Source organism: Sciurus carolinensis, chromosome 13, assembly GCF_902686445.1.
Source record: "Sciurus carolinensis chromosome 13, mSciCar1.2, whole genome shotgun sequence".
Classification (NCBI taxonomy): domain Eukaryota; kingdom Metazoa; phylum Chordata; class Mammalia; order Rodentia; family Sciuridae; genus Sciurus; species Sciurus carolinensis.
In genome coordinates, this window is record NC_062225.1 from 17,389,457 (window position 1) to 17,406,057 (window position 16,601).

At 46.2% G+C, this 16,601-nt stretch overlaps 1 long non-coding RNA gene across 1 annotated transcript in view; it reads right to left on the reverse strand.

Annotated features, from left to right (window-relative positions):
• Positions 1 to 1,220: 1,220 nt before the first annotated feature.
• The window catches only part of LOC124963080 (uncharacterized), a 36,649-nt gene continuing 21,268 nt past the window's right edge, over positions 1,221 to 16,601 (reverse strand). Inside the window, exons 4-5 of the long non-coding RNA XR_007104650.1 lie at positions 11,777 to 11,976; positions 1,221 to 11,184 (exon numbers count right to left, since the gene is read on the reverse strand). This is a non-coding gene — a long non-coding RNA (uncharacterized LOC124963080). The remainder of the gene's footprint in view (positions 11,185 to 11,776; positions 11,977 to 16,601) is intronic.

The window sequence follows — 16,601 nt, forward strand, 5'->3', positions numbered from 1 at the left end:
ATGATGAGGAGGGGCTGGGGAGATAGCTCAGTCGGTAGAGTGCTTGCCTTGTAAACACAAGACCCTGGGTTTGATCCCCAGCACCCCCCCAAAAACAAAACAAAACAAAAAAAACATGATGAAGAAACCTCATGGCAACAAGTACAAACTCAAAAAGGGTTTGAAATAATTCAAATATAGCACCTGATATTGAAACCCTACAAAACAAAATTAAGAATTTATCTCAGACCCATTTACAAATGTCTCCAACTGGCAATCTTACATTAAAGGTTTATAAAAATATCAAAAGTACAATTGGAAGTACTACATTTCTGACATTTATCATCCAAATTGGTATAGAAATATTTTGTGTTCTGATGTTGTTGTTTATCTTTCCAGTCATCCTCCGTCTAATTTGGAAAAGTGTCCATAATCTATGTACTCAAATTGTAACCATCAAATTAAAAAATAAAAAATAAAATAAAAAAGGGGGAAATGCCACATCTATTTCCTACCACTCAGACACTTGACATGGTTCTGTTGGAGTAGAGGATCAACACTTGACACCATTCTGTTGAAAGATCATCCTCCCTCTTGGGGGCAACAGGCATGGCATGTCTCCATGTGCAGTTGCCTTTAATACTAATAATCAATATTATCCTTAGATTCAGATTATAGAGAATACTGGGGAGATTTCATGGTGCTGGGACACAACATACAATAAAATTTAATATTAATACTTAGATGAAATCATTAATAAGCAAATATGATTTGCTCAAATTTGTAAGGAGTCTGTGACTTCTTTTAGTATATAAATTCTCTTAAAGTTATATATAAGTATGTGAGAGTATTCCTCTGAGCTTTGATGTGGTCTTTGGTATTTATTGCTTTCTTAGTGTTTATGATTAAGTTTAAGGATATTTTTTCCCACTTAATAAATAGGTTAATCATAAGTACAATTTGTGTTCTTCCTATGTCTAGTTAGAGTTTTAGTCCATCACTGAGTACATGAAATAGAATAAATATTAATTATAACCTGATTCCTCTGTTAATAATAACAAAAACATTCCACTGTTAAAACTAACATTAGCATTCTTGAAAGGGGTAACTTCTATAGAAACTTAATCATGTATTCTTTCAGGGAAATTAAAACTAAGCAGAGCATGGTGCCCTTTACCTTGCTGGGAACTGTTTTTATTTAAGCTATCATACAGTAAAAACATGTTTTTTGAATAAGATCATTAATTATACTCTTGACAATTTTTTACTTAACATTTCCTTGTATTAACCATGAAATGATGTAATCAATACCAAAGAAAAAACAAACAAAAAGACTGTGAACAATAAAGATTCAGACTCAGTCTCAGAACACTTGCTGTCCGTGTGTGCTGTTTCTCCACCGCACTGACGCCTCCCATCCATCTCGGACCCGACCGCTGCTAGGGCTGGACCCCAGCAGAGAACAAGAATATAACAATAAATATATAGATCGTTCACTTCTCCAAATGGGCCTGTGTTGATGGTTTGACCTTTGTGTCTATCACTCATGTGCATTAGCAAATAGGAACTGTAAAGACAATTTTATTTCCCTTTTACCTTGCTGTTATCAGTTGCCCCCAAATAATTGGTAATTCCATGAGAACTTGCTCTAGTTCATCAAAATTGAAAATTTCTCAAGTGTTTTCTTTCTTTTTAATGGTCAAATTAACTATTTGGGGGTAGGGGAAGCTAGCAAGGAGCTATTTTGGTTGTTTGTCGGAGGAGTCCTCTTCATTTGTGTTAAGTAATGTTTATAAGAGCAAGAGGTGCTGACAGAATAATTGTGTTATTCTTCCCACTTCATGATTTCTCTTACAAACATTGTTTTGCATTATTGGGCTCCATGTTCCTTTTCCTCATCTGCTGTTTTACAAATATTTGCCTAACTGCCTGAGACTGTGGTCCAATAAAGTCAAATTGAGTTTGGATTAAAAAAATACTATGAATAAGAAGGATAATGAAGAGGAAATGTAGAATCAGGTGACTCAAAAAATAAAAACTAAAAAAACATGGTTTTTGAAGGCACACTTTACTGTGGACATCCTCCATCCATGCCCAACATACCTCCAATTTATACCACCTCCCATTAGTGCCTTCATCTATGACTGGATTACTTCACTGCAAGGTCAAAGCATCCATCACATGTTTTCCTGAACCCCATGTGTGAACACGGCTGCACTGGGGAGACAAGCTCCAACACAGGAGCCACTGATCGCAAATCATGATGCAAACTCCAGCATGGTCTCCATGGTAGGTTCTACCTGAACAGTGAGGTCCTGGGGTTCAGGGTGCTTTCTGTTGGAAGCTGGTAGATTGGTTTAGATCCCATGCATACTCTTTCTTCAGGGAATGTCCCTGAGGATGCCTTCAGTGGAACATTATCTAGATTGAAGGCCCTCAGGTCTAGAGTTCAAGCCTGACCTGGCAGAGGTTGTCAGTTGTGGGGGGTGTTCTGTTGTGTACTCCTTGAGTGTCTCTCAACCTTCCACACCTCTGCCCCGCCCTCTCCAGTGCTGAGGATCCCTGCTGACAGCAACGTGTTCTATGCCATCAATCCCCGCGTGGACTTTGATTTTGTCCTCAGGAAAAGACTCACCAGGAAGTGGGCCAACAGCAAGACAAAGGAGGTAAACACCCACCTTACTCACTCTTTACCCCCCTGGTGCTCCTTCACATCCACCAGGGTGACAAAAAGCCTCAGCTCCTGGACATATGTTCTAGAATGCCCACAGAGCAAACTGACAGGCTGGAGTGGCTTACAGTTTCTGGACTCTGCTGATGTTTCCATCCCCCACAGTTCTTGGAGTTGCCTTCTGCAGTGACTCCCAGGATCCCATGAGCCATGAGAAGCAGCTCTTCAGTTGCAGCTGGGGCGCTGCACAAGGTCACCGAAAGCAAGAAGTTCAGTATCAAGAGTGTCACCAAATGGAGTTCCTCGTTGCCTGACTACAGTGAGCACGTAGAAGACACCCGCTTTGTACATGTTCACCTCGAGGAGCACAGCAGGAGGGATTCAAAGCGTATCCTGGTAAGTCTGATAGCAGGTCTGTCTCCTGTGGGCCCACGCTGTGAATAAACCCCATGGGCTGTATGATCCAAAAAGAAGAGAGAGGTCAGCATTAAGGGCTCCCCTGAAAGGAGGGAGGGCACAAGCTTGCCCAGCTCCAGGTGTGAGTGGGACTATGTGTTGTGGGGTTTGCTGGCTAGAAGTGCAAAAGCAAGTTCTGGGGACAGTTGCGATCAGAGAAATATCTAGGGTGCAGGCTGCACTATCTATGCCTTGATATTGTTGATGAATGAATTCTGTACAATGGAGGTTGAAGCAGAGGAAGTGGCAGTGATTCTCATCTGTATAGGAGAGGCCCCGGCAGTGGTAGAAGGAAATGGACCCTCCTTAGCAAGAGGTGTGATATTTCCGGGCTGGGGTCACATGAAGCTCATGCCAAATCCCAGGAAAGTCAGCATTTGCGTGTTGGTGAATAGGGAGCTAAAGGGATTCTTTACAGAATTTGTATGGAAGTGGAGTACACAGGCGAATTCTGCAGGTGTCCAGCTGCAGAGGAGACATGTTCAATGACTGCCAGTGATGAGTCAGGTACCTCATTCCAAACAGGCCATCACTGAGGCCCAGAGGCCAGGGGCTCTCATGGCTATCATTAAGCAGTCAAGGGCACGCGCTTGTATCGGAGTCTGTTTTGTATACTGGCAGTCAGTTGCAAATTTTCTAGGCTATCTGCCTCATCCAAAGAAAATTGTAGCCTGCTTCCCGGAGCTCACCTGGCATAGAGGCCACGGATCCATTCCTCCATCTTGGTGGGATGCAAATGTGTCTGCACACAGGTAGATTGGTCATTTTTCCCTGAGTGGAATGTGTCTCCACACAGGCATGGCAGGTACACGCAGACATCTGTACCAGGATTGGCCTAATGGCCTATCACAAGACCCCATGAGAATACAAGGAGGCCACTGTCAGCAGGATAAGAAGTTGCACACTTTCCATGGAGCTGAGGAGTCTCTGAATATCCTTGACCACTCTCTTCTGAAGTGGTACTCCAAAACCCATTGTCCGATGACATTTCTCCCACCGTGATCCAGGTGACCTGCTGGGAGATGGTCCTGTACATCATACGCTGGGCCTTAGAGCAACACTCGCTCAAGGACCAGGATTCACAAGACTTTGAAATGCTGCCAATTGTGTCAGCACATGAGAGTAAGTGGGACCAACAGATAGTGGGGAGACATGAACCACAGTGGGCTCAGGATAATTCCCAGGTCACAGGAAGTATGTCTTGGATGGACAAAACAGCCAGTGTGGCTTTTGCACAAAACTAAGGATGGGGGACATAATGTCAGCAGGTTGTCCCTGCTGCCCCAGGGGCTACTCAGCCTCCCAAAAATGTGTCTCTCCTGGACCTGATCGGGCATTGCAAAGCTACAATCCCTGAGGCACAAACTATAGAAGGTTCTTGAAGCTGCAGTTTGAGTCATGGCTCACTGAAAGTAGTTCCTTCCCAGTAAGTTGAGGACATCAGAGGCTATGTGTGGGATCAGCACTGATGTGGACTGAAGCAGCACCTGTTCAAATCCATGTGTGGGACATGAGAAGTCCTGCCTATTGAGAAAAATGTCAGTATTGTAGCCTCTCCTGACAGGACTCAGTCACCAGGCAAAAGCCTGTTTGGATTTTTCTTTATTTTTGAAAAATTTGCAAGACCTCTGTGCCTGGATGCCCATCTCCAAAAGAGATCAGAATATCCTCACTGGTATATCTCTTCCAGCATCATATAAGGGCATCCTGAGAACAAAGGTCACAATGCTGATTGGGAAATAATGGAAGTGCCATTTCCTTTTTTGTTAGACAGACTCTCATAGCACCCAGGATCCCAATCTGTCCACAGTAGACCCCTCCATCTCCAGGGCACACGTGGTCAGTGCTCTCACACTTTCCCACACCAAGCTGATTTGGTTGGCCATGTCTTACGCACGAGGAAGACTGAGGTCCAGATATTCCAAGGAGCTGGGCAAGGTGGCAGTGGCCAGGAAACTCAGTGGCTTGGGCAGCTACCAAATGGAGTCCAAAATCAGCCTCAGAAATGTAGTGAGACATTGGATCAAAATTAAAAGGGGAGACAAACGTGTCTGTGTGGTTAAATGCCTCCAGGTTTAATCCCTGGCACAGATTAATGAAAAAATAAAGAATTAAAAAATGACAGCCTCTTAAAGTGATATCAGAAAGAGAAACATCCAACCTAGCATTGGTAGGAGGGAATTATATGGAAGTGGAGTACAGAGGCTAATTCTCTAGTGGATTGTGTGTAATTAATGTCCAAAGGAAGGAAGAGCTGGTTGCCTGGAACCCATTAGGTATTATGGCGTGTACGGATTATGGCAGGAGGGTTGCAGTGATTGTGGCCCTCCCCTAGACTTTGGAAACCTTGTTTACATTAAAAAATATTGGGGATGTGGCCTCAATGGTAGAAAGCCTGGTTGTCTGTGTTCACTTCCACAGGTACAAGCATGCACAAAATGGGGGTCATTTTAGGCAGGTTTTCATGACTGACACTTCTGAAGGTATGAAGAAATTATACTTTGGCTCCTGGTTTCACAACTTGCTGTTTATTGAGAACTGATTCCATATTGGGGTCTTAAACAGAGACTGCATCTGGGCAGAAGTGTCTGGTAGATTTGTGCTACAAAGAGCATGGCCAACTATACTTAGAGGAGAAGGAGGAGGAAATGCATGAGCCTGAGTGGGAAGAGGATGAGGAGATGAACTGGCATACATTGAATTGTCTTCATTCCCAACATCCTGCTAATTGATAACACCTGTCACTAGTGTATTCACCTATGAATGGATTAATCCACTGGCAAGGTCAAAGCACCCAATATCAAATGCTTTTGAGAACATTGCTGCGTTGGGGAGAAATGATGAAGCACATGAGGTTTTGGGGGAAATCCTGCTGCAAACCCTAGCACTGTCTCTTGGGCAGGTCCAACCTGATCTGAGAAGTTCCTTGGTCCAAGGTGCTTTTTCATTGAAAGGTGTTAGTTTGGTTTAGATCCGGTGCATAAGCTTTCTTCAGGGAAGACTCATTGAGGAAGAATTTGGTGGAAGTGTGGCTGGAGTGGAGGGTTCTCAAGAAAGTGGCTCAGGCCTCACCTTTCAGAAACTCTCAGGTGTGGGGGGTGCCTTGTGGTAGAATGCTTGACTGTCACCTACCAATGTCTCCACCTCTCTCTCTAGAAATGAAAGTCCCTGACCATGCAGCCATCTTGTTCTCCATGAACCCTCAAATCAAGTATCATTTCATCCTGAGAAAAAGGTCCATCGAGAAGAGAGTCAAGGTCAAGGGAAGAGAAGTAAACACCCACCTTATTTGCTCTTTCATCCAGGTGCCCTTCTAAATACACACAAAGAGGCAAGAAGCCTCAGGCTCTGGACATATGTTCTAGAATGCCAATAGAACAACCTAACAGGAAAAGACTCACCAGGAAGTGGACCAATAGCAAGAGAAAGGAGGTAAACACTCACCTTACTCACTCCTTACCCCTAGTGCTCCTTTACATTCACCAGGGTGACAAAAAACCTCAGCTCCTGAACACACGTTCTAGAATGCCAATAGAGCACCCTGACAGGTGGGGGTGGCCGTCAGTTTCTGGCCTTTGCTGATATTCCATCCCTCACGGTTGTCAGAATCAACTTCCAAGGCCTCTGCCATGGTGTGTAACATCAGCCCAGCCTTAAGTGGCATTTCTACTCAAAAGGCTAGGCCCAAGCCCATGGCAACAAGACAGATGAGGAAATTGAGGGACATCGGAGGCATAATGTGCAGATCCTCACGGCCCAGGTCCAACCAACAGGTGGGAGACAGCTGCCTCATACACATCAGGCTAGAGCAGCAGAGTGCCAAAGATGGCAAGACTGTCCTGGTAAGCCTGGCGGAAGAGGTGTCCCCTGGTGCTATCCCAGGGCAGGGAGCAAACACAAATCCCATACCCTGGGCTACTCTTGGCCTCTTGGAGTTTTTCGATGGTCAGGAAAGATAGATGGGAATAAAGAAGAGAGAGGTCACTGTTAAGGGCTTGACCTGAGTTGAGGGAGAGTGCGACCATTTCCACCCCCATTTGTGAGGGAGTGTGTGTTGGATGGCAGTGTGCAGACCAGAAGTGCAGGGGCAGGTCTTGGTGGGAGGTGAGAAAAGGACAGCATGCAGGATGCAGGATGCAGGCTGCACTGTGGGATGGAGAATGCTGGTGCACATGGAGGAGGAGAGCAACACCAGATTCTTCCTACCCCTTGAACAGGGCGCCGAGGGTCTCGCTGTAGAAGCGATATTCATGTGGATGAAGCACACTCCGTCCCCAGGGAGGCGCTGTACAGGGGCCCGTTCCCATGCCCCTCTGGCTGAGTGAGGTGTCCTCCTCCATCCCAGGCAGTACTGAGCCTCTGGAGGCCAGGAGCTCTCACGGCTATCATTGGTCTTCTGCCTGAGTGTGTTCTGTGCCCTGGCAGTCACAACCAAACTCTCTTGGGTTTCTGCCTGGGCCACCCCCAAATTCACCCTGCATTCCGCAACAGCCCTGGGAGAGAGGAGGTCACTGGTCCATTCCTTCCGTCGTGGTGGCATGAGAGTGTTTCTCTACCCAGGCTGTGGCATCCTTTGACCCTGAGTGAAATGTGGCTCCACAAAGGGCAATGGCAGGACCAGGCAGACCTTTGTAGGAGGATTGGTGTCATAGCCCTGAGGAAGGCCCCAGGCAATTACCAGGAGGCCACCCTCAGGTAGTGGAGTAGTGAGAAGTGATGGTGCCCCTGTATTTAGAGGTGAGCTTCCCCCTGAATGTCCCTGACACTGTTCTTGGGTAGCCGCCCCAAGGCCCATTTCCTCAAGGCCTATCTCCCACGTTGATACAGGTGACATGCAACGACAGGACTCCTGCCATCAATCGCAGGGCCCTGGAACATCATTTGCTGATGGAGGAGTCAGAAGACTATGAGCTGGGACAAATCATCTCCCAACAGCACAGTAAGTGGGACAATCAGATGGTGGGGAGCCATGTTGAGGAAGTGCACTCAGGTCAACTCGTAGCCCAAAAGAGTAGAATCTGACCCAGAAGAACACTCCAACAGGGACTGGTGGGCCTGGTGCACAAAGAAAACCACACTGGCACTGCTGCAAAGGTCTCTAGGTTCTCTGATCAGCTCCAGGGGCTAGTGCACCTCCCCACCAGGTGTCCAATCCTAGACAGCAACAGGCATTCAATGCTGACATCAGTGAGGAGAGAAAAAGAAAGCATTCTTGCAGGGGTCATGTGGCCGCAGGGCTCACTGAGAGGAGTGTTTGCAGAGGAAGATGGGAACACAGGGGCTAAGGATGCACTTGATGCATTTGTGGACTGAAGCAGTACTATTGAAAGCCTTCTCCATGACCAGAAACCCACTCCCTGTGCAGAGCATTGTCAGTATTCTAGCAAGCAGGAACAGGACTAAATCTGAAAAAAGAAGACTGCGAGACAGCCTCAACAGTCTGACACTGCACAAATGACCAAGCCTTCTGTGCCTGAGTCCACTTGCCTAGATGGAATCAGTAAAGCCAGGTTATTTTCCCTCACTAAAATCAGATGGGGGCTTCCTAGGCACATATGCCACAAAACTGACCTGTAATTAATGCCATTGCTGTTTTCTTTTCTGTGAGCCAAAACCCTGCAGCAGCCATGATCCCCTTTCTGTCCACACTGAAAACCGCATCCAAAACCAGCCTATGAAACATTCTCATATCCTAATCCACTAATTCTGTTAAGTGAGTAGAGTTCATGGAAGTAGAAGGCTAAAGCCTTGGTAGGCTCGGAAATTCATAGCACAGGTACACCCATCCAAACCCAAATAGAGAACAGGTCCTTTTTAGAGGAGGGCACCAGGAGACGGGTGTTCAGACCAGGGACTCGCTGGCCATCTGAAACCCACTGGGGGTTGTTGCATCCCTGGACCATAGCAAAACGTGGGAGTGAAGCAGTCCCTTTCCTGGACTTTGGAATGATTGATCTCAGCAGGGCAGCATTTGGGATGTAGCCTCCCTTGTAGGATGCCTGGTCCACGTGGAGCTGGCTAGCAACAATGGCAGAACATGGCTAAAACGAGGTGTGAGAGTTGGTCATACTTTCCTCCCTGTCAAATACTTGGGGAAAATAACTTAGCAGGGGAGTCCTGTTTTGGCTCTGGGTTTCATAACTTTCTATTTGGTTCTGAACTGAGGCTGTCCATAGTGGCAGAGCGTGTAGCACCTGCAAGCTAAGGAGCACTTGTCAAGCAGGTGATAGAATGGGAGATAAGGAGACTGAGAGAGGGAAGGAGAGAAAGACGGGAACAAGAGGAGGACTACTACTAGGAGAATGAGGATTAAGAGGAGCCCCCAGCAAAAATATATGTGTGCTGAGGGGATCCCCCTCTTCAGGTCTTCCTCCATCCATGCCCAACCATCTTCCATTTTCTCCCACTGCTTAGTAGTGTCTTCATCTTGACTGAGTATTTCATTCTAACATCAGAGCACTCATCATGGAATGCTTCCCCCAAAACCCACCAGTGAACATTGCTGAATTGGGGGCCAAACCTCGAGCATATGATTTGTCTGTGGGAGATTTCAGATGCAATCCCTAGGGGTATCCTTTGGCACATTCAAGAGGAACTGTGATCTTCTGGAGCCCAAAGCCTTTGGAGGCAATAGACATTAGGTCTGGTGAAGTCCTAGACCTTGTTTTTCCTCAGGAAGGACGGTTGAGGATGTCTTTGGTGGTACTGGAGCTGTTCTGGAGAGTTCTCAAGTCTGTGGCTCAGGCCTTTCCTGGCAGAGGCTGTCAGATGTTGGGGTGTCCTGTTGTGCACATCTCCAGTGCCACCTACCACACCTGTACCCCTCTCTCCCCAGGAATGACAATTCCTGAACGTGAATATCTTCTATGCAATGAATCCCCATGTCCGGAGAGACTTTGTCCTGAGGAAGAGGACCTACCCTCATGACGAGAACAATGGCTGGATCCATCCTAAACCTCCCACTTACGAGGCAACGGAGGCTCAAGGTCACCACTGGAACCTTTGGAGTACAATTTGCTGTCATCTCTCTGGGCAGTGCTGAAGCATCTCAAGATCGTTGATCATTGAGATTTATTTCTAAATATTTTCTTGACATTTTGAAGTCATCAATATAATATATTATTTGTCCTTAGGTCTTTGTTATTTATAGTTTTAGTAACATGTTTCTCACTATATTATACATTCGTTGTTTAAACTATTTGTACATTTTAAAATACAAATGTTTTGTAATCTAATTGACTTTCATGATTTAGCAGCAATTCCTAGAGGAAATATTCAACCCCAGATGAAAGAATGTTTCATCTGATCAAAATGACATTTTGGTATTGGGACTACAGCAGATTGCATTTTCTGAGTCAATTTCCAATGGGAGTGAGGTAATAATGCCTGCAGCCACGTTTTGTCCCCATGGTTGTGACTTGGCCAAAACTAGTCCCTTCAGTGCCATTTACATTCTATTCACCAAATTTGAGACTGTTTACCTCAAATTTTCCATATAAAGAAAAAACCTATGAATGCAGCAAAAATAATTTTAGTTCATAAAACTACAGGACAGGCTGCCGTTTCTCCCAGGGGACAAACGCTGGAACCCGACAATGAGATGCTCACAGATGCTACCTGCCAGTGGGAGGAAGACTTGTTCTATACCTAGAAACCCGCAGGGCCAGCAGCACTTGCTGCTCAAGCCACTCAGAAGGAATGACATGAGAGCCACTAACGAACATAGGGAGGGCCGGCTCCCCCTCTGTTCTCTGAGTCCTCAAGGGAGCCCTTGCTGCCCAAGGTCAGTGGCCACCTCTCTACCTGGGTCCTCAGGAGCTGGTGCTCAGGTGCCACACCCTCCACAGTCACTGCCGAGCCTCCAGTGCCCATGGCACAGCAGGGAAGGAGTGGCCTCACCAACCAGGTGGGTTCTGGCTGCCCAAAGGCTGGAAGACGGTGGTCAGGGGTCCGGGGTGCAGAGGTGGGCTCTTGTCTTCACGCTCCTTGCTGCTGTGACAGGACACCATTTCAAGATCCCCAAACTTGTGGTCACTGCACATGCTTGTCCAGTAAAAAACAGGTGCTCTGTGCCCAGCCTAAAAAAAAATAGAAGAAAATATGCACCATTATTAAGTATTAGTTTAAAACGTGTTCTTAAAAGAATATTTAAAGAAAGTTCTAGAAGGTGAGGCTCTGGCAGACCCAGCTCCTTTTCTGCAGTCATCCAACCCTAAGAATGAGGAAGCATCTCTCTCAGCAGGTTTTGTCTGTTCCAAAGGGCTTCAACCCCTGCAACCTTGGGGTGTGACAGCACCCTAGCCTGTGAGGAAGGTGGGGGTGCCCGACAATCCCTCTGGACGTGGAGGGGTGTGTCTGGTCCACACCCACCCAGGGAGCATACCACCAGCTCTGCAAACCTGGGGGGCACCCGCTCAACCCCTCGAAGCAGCGGGGTGATTCCCGACCAGCCTCTCTATCCCGTTCAATGCCCACTCGGGACACCCAGCCCATCAGAGGTGACACCAGACTCACACCCCCGACTACTGGAGGCCCAATCATCTCTAGCACATTGTGTGCTCACACCTAAGGGGGTCACCTTCCTACACATGCCCTCTGGAGCCACTGACACAGAGGTGGTGAGAGGGGGACTGTCACGTCACAGAAAGCCACCCTGCTGCAGGCTCCTACCATGTCCTTGTCATTGGTTGAGGTCGGTCATAGTGCACAGAATGGTTGGCGTGGACCTGCTTCAGTCTCTCAAGCAGGGTCTCCACCAAGGTCTCTCTATCCTTGAGCTTGATGAACTGGAAGGACATCTTGCTCCTGATGCTGATGAGGATGGGGCTGGGCAGCAGACTGGTGTCCTCCATCTTCTCCATGCTCACTATCTGATGCAAAAGACGACACGTGAAGGGGAGGTGCTGGAGAACGGAACTGACCAATTACGTTCTGTGCATGTTCCAATACGGAACAATGAATCCCACTGTTATGTATAATTGCAAGGCACTAATAAAAAGATTGGAATCACAGTAAGGACTGCAAAAAAAGAAGAAAGGCAGGCCTCCACGTACATGCTCAGAAGTTAATCTAAGATAGAATAATGGCAATAAGAACCTGGTGTAAAGGTTGAAAAGTGTGCAAGGGAGCATCAATCACAATCCCCAAAAGGTAGAAGTAACTGAAGCTTCCATGGACAGATGAATAGATAAAGTGAACTGTGGTTTAGGCTACCATGGACTATTATTATTCAGCCTTCAAAAGGAAGGGAGTTCTAACAGATAAGAGGTGGATGAACATTAAGGACATTGTGCAGTGGAATAAACAAGTCACAAAAGGACAATGCTGTAAGATTCCACTTACAAAATGGTTACAAGAGTGCAGGCCATATAGCACATCTCCTAGAGTGCCAGCCTCTCATGCTGGAGGCCCAGGTTCGAGTCCCCAGCACTCTGGGTTTCTGGAAATAACAAAATGGTTACAAGGTAAATTTTATGGTATGCATGTTACCAAAATAAATTTTTTAAATATGTAGGTCATGGGCTGGGGAGATAGCTCAGTCGGCAGAGTGCTTGCCTTGCATGCACAAGGCCCTGGGTTCGATCCCCAGCACCGCAAAAAAAAAAAAAAAAAAAAAAAGGAACTTGAAAATATGTAGGTCATATGTAAAATCCACATCTTCCTCCCTAGAGGGACATTTCCCACCCCCTCAGGAGAGGGTGGAGGCCCAGGCACACAAAGATAGTAATTAGCACAAATCCCAGCAGCTCGCCCTGGGCTCTAAGGGTAGGAGGACTTCAATCTATTTTGGACCCAAGTCCTGAAATTATCATATGGTGTTCACATGTCTGAGGCCAACTCAGAACAACAGTGTCCTCTCAGTTCACCTGCTACCTTTGCCACCAGCTGAGGCTTCTCGGTGCCTCAGAGCAGCTGGGTATGCTCCACACCCAGTGTCCATGCTCCCTCTGGGCACATTTGGTAACCAGAGACCAGAAACCTCAAATTACAAGAACGAAAGTCCCAGAAGGGTTTAAAGGCCTACGTTCTTCCCTTCCTCTTGGAAAGGCGTCCAATTTCACTTTGAAGTGTGTGAGACATGTTTCAATTACTAGCACAACTCAAGTCAAACAGTGACCTGGTGAGAAACCAGCTCTTCGTGAAGACAGGAGTGACAATCCCCTTTAGGGTTCCAGACAGATGGCAGTTTTGATGCTAAACATATCACTTCCTTTTTCTAAACACCATCAGAAACCAAGTCAGCTAGCCACGACTTGCCTCCTAGACCTTGCCATACTCAATGTCTCTGCTTCCCCTTACAGACAAGGTCAGGCCCCAACACTGAGAAGATGGGAGCTGACGGGTCTGAGCCAGGCATAAGCACCCCAGGACAGAGACCTGCCCAGAAGCCCAGTGCCTGCAGAGTTCCTGTGTGCACAGGGCAAAGCAGTCACGGCCAGAGAGTTTCAGCTGAAACAGCAGCAGCAGATGCCACCAACCACCCTGAATTAGCACACACCCCTGGATGAGCCTGTAAGGAGGAGGAAAGAAATGTGCTGACAGAACGTGAAGCAACACACTGCAGGCTTGTTGGTGAAGCTGAAGTTAATAGGTGTAACCCCCCAGGACCTATGCAGAACCTTCTGGAATATAGGTATGCCTTTTCTTCCAAGATGCTCAATTTACCACAAGGGAGCCAGATGCTATAGATCTTCCACCTTCCTCTTTTCTCCTCACTTTGCCCCAAACCAAAAATGCCACATCTGAAGTGGAGCTGGCCAGGATATCACCTGAAATCCTGATGCCCACAGGGCCACCAGCACACACTAGCTGGTCTCCTGTGCCTGAGACTATGCACAGGGAGAGGATCAAACCTTCAGCTGGCAGTTTAATGAGCCCTCTAATTATGCATGCACCACAAATTCATTCCCTCAGGGCTGCTAACTGTGCCTTTACAGATCTTTTTCAGCTGGAGTACAAGGACTTGGATACCAACTAGCTCAGTAACACTGGGGAAAAACACAACAGCCTGGCTCTGACAACACTGGGTTGTCTTTTTTAAAAACACATGACCCAAAGACGGGGCCATACTGGGGGTCCTGCAGTCAAGAGGCACATGAGCACTTGGGACCAGGAAACAAAAAAAATGATCGGAGCCCCAAGAGTCTCTTTCCTAAGGAGGAGACAAGCACCATCCTTCTTCCAAATCAACTGTCACATATCACAGGTGACCCAACACCATGTGGAGTTCATTGGAATTTAACCAATTTGGGACAAAAGAAAAAAGAAACCCTCCAAGAGCATTTCATTTTGTTTTCTTTTTGTGCCTTTTGTGGCCAAACATGACCAGTTTGAACTACATGCACACAGTTGGAAGGGACCTGAAATCATTCTGAATACATGAAAACCCCAAACACGCTGCTGTTTGCGGACCACCACTTAGAAAGATGCACCCCCACCAGCAGTCAGAAAAAAGTGCATGTGTTAAGGAGGAAGAGATCTGTTGTATGCAAAATGACTTTCTTTGTATTAGCACTGAACACTAGACCTCATGGCTTTGAATGAATTCACTGCAGGTTGAGTCAGCCTTATTCAAAATGCTTGGGACCAGAAGAGTTACAAATTTCAGAGTTTTTCAGATTTTACAAGATCTATGTAAACTTTAGCAGTTGAGCATCCCTAATTCAAAAAATCTAAATAAAAACTGCTCCAAAATTGGATTATAAAACAAGAGTTTCAGATACTGTAGTACTAAACTGCCTCATGAGCAAAGGCATTATAGCTATGGTTTACTCATCTCCTTGGATATTTTTAAGAAACGTCAATTGAAAAAAGAACAAAATACAGGAATGTTAAAAGACATAAACAATTTTAATGTAAAAGACTCAAGCTGATTTTAAAAAATTAAACATAGAATTATATGATTTGGCTATTCCACTTCTGGGTAAAAATACTCAATAGAATCGAAAGCAGGTGTCAGAGAAATTAGTGTGAAATCAGGATTTCAGGTGATATCCTGGCCAGCTCCACTTCAGATGTGGCATTTTTGGTTTGGGGCAAAGTGAGAAGAAAAGAGGAAGGTGGAAGATCTGTAGCATCTGGCTCCCTTGTGGTAAATTGAGCATCTTGGAAATTAGTGTCAGAGAAATTAGACAGCATTGTTCACAATAGCCAGAGGTGAAAGTAAAGTAAGTGTGCATGGACAGACGAGTGGATAAACACAGTAGGGTATGTACATACGATGGATTATGATTCAACCCTGAAAAGGAAGGACATTCTGACACACGCTATGAAAGAGATGAGCCCTGAGAACATTCTATTAAGTGAAATAAGCCCAGGGTAAAACATTGAGTGTGGTCTAATTAAGGGAGGGATTCAGGTGATTCCAGAGACAGCACAATGGCAGTTGCCAGTCAAGGGTGATCAAAGTGGTAGTGTCTAGTAGGTAGAGAAAACCAGAAATAGCCACAGTTAGAAGAAAAAAAATATGAGCAGGGATTGATTAACCATCACAAGGTTGCAAAACTCAAGGACAAGTCTCTCAGTCACTTACTAACCATGAAGCTTTGGCTGAATCAGCTCACTTCTAAGGTTTTGAGAATTTTAATTCACAATTATTTTCCAAATCCTCCCTACACTGATGCTACAGTTTGGATCTTCAATGCCTCCCCAAGGTCCATGTGTTAAAGGCCTGATTCCCAGTTAGTGTATTGGGAGGTGATGGAACTGCACAAGGTGGGGTCTGACGGGAGGTCCTTGGGTCACTGGGGGCGTGCCCTTGAAGCCCACACTGGGACCCCAGCCCCTTCCTCTCTGCTCCCTGGCTCACCATGAGGTGAACACTTTTCCTCTGCCATAAGCTGCTGCCAAGATGTGCTGTCCCATCACAGGCTCATGAGCAAGGGGGCCGACCAGTCATGGACCGGAGCCTCCAGAACTGGGAGCCAAACCAACCTTCCCTAAGTCAGTCATCTCAGGTGTTTGTGACAGCGATGAAAAGCGAACCAACACAAGAGATACAAGGACTCAGTGACTGACTCTCATGTGGGAACTCACAACAGCCCCGAAGAATGACCCAACTAGGACCTAAGAGTCTCTTTAAAACACGAACAAATGTCTTCTTTAGGTTCAAAAAGGTCAGTATAAAGTCAACTGCAGGATTTGGAGAAGACTAATGCCGTGCACCACCACCGTACATTCTGTACTTGTTGAAGATGGAAGGGAGGACCCTGGCCAAGCTTCCAGAGGTCGGAAGTACTCCTAAACTCCTGGGGAGTGCGGGAGACAGAAGAGGGCACAATCTGACACTGTAACTCTTTTGCCAACCACCACCACCAAGAAGGGACCTTTGTGATCTGCGGTGGTGACAGAAGAGTCTAGAATAAAGGCTGTGGTCCATTTCTCAAGGGTGACAGTCTGTCATTACCTGTCCTTTTCTTTTTATTAACATTTTCATTTGTGTTTGATAGGACTGTCTTATGAGAGCCAATGTTTCTTAAGATGAGGCTGTTTTCTC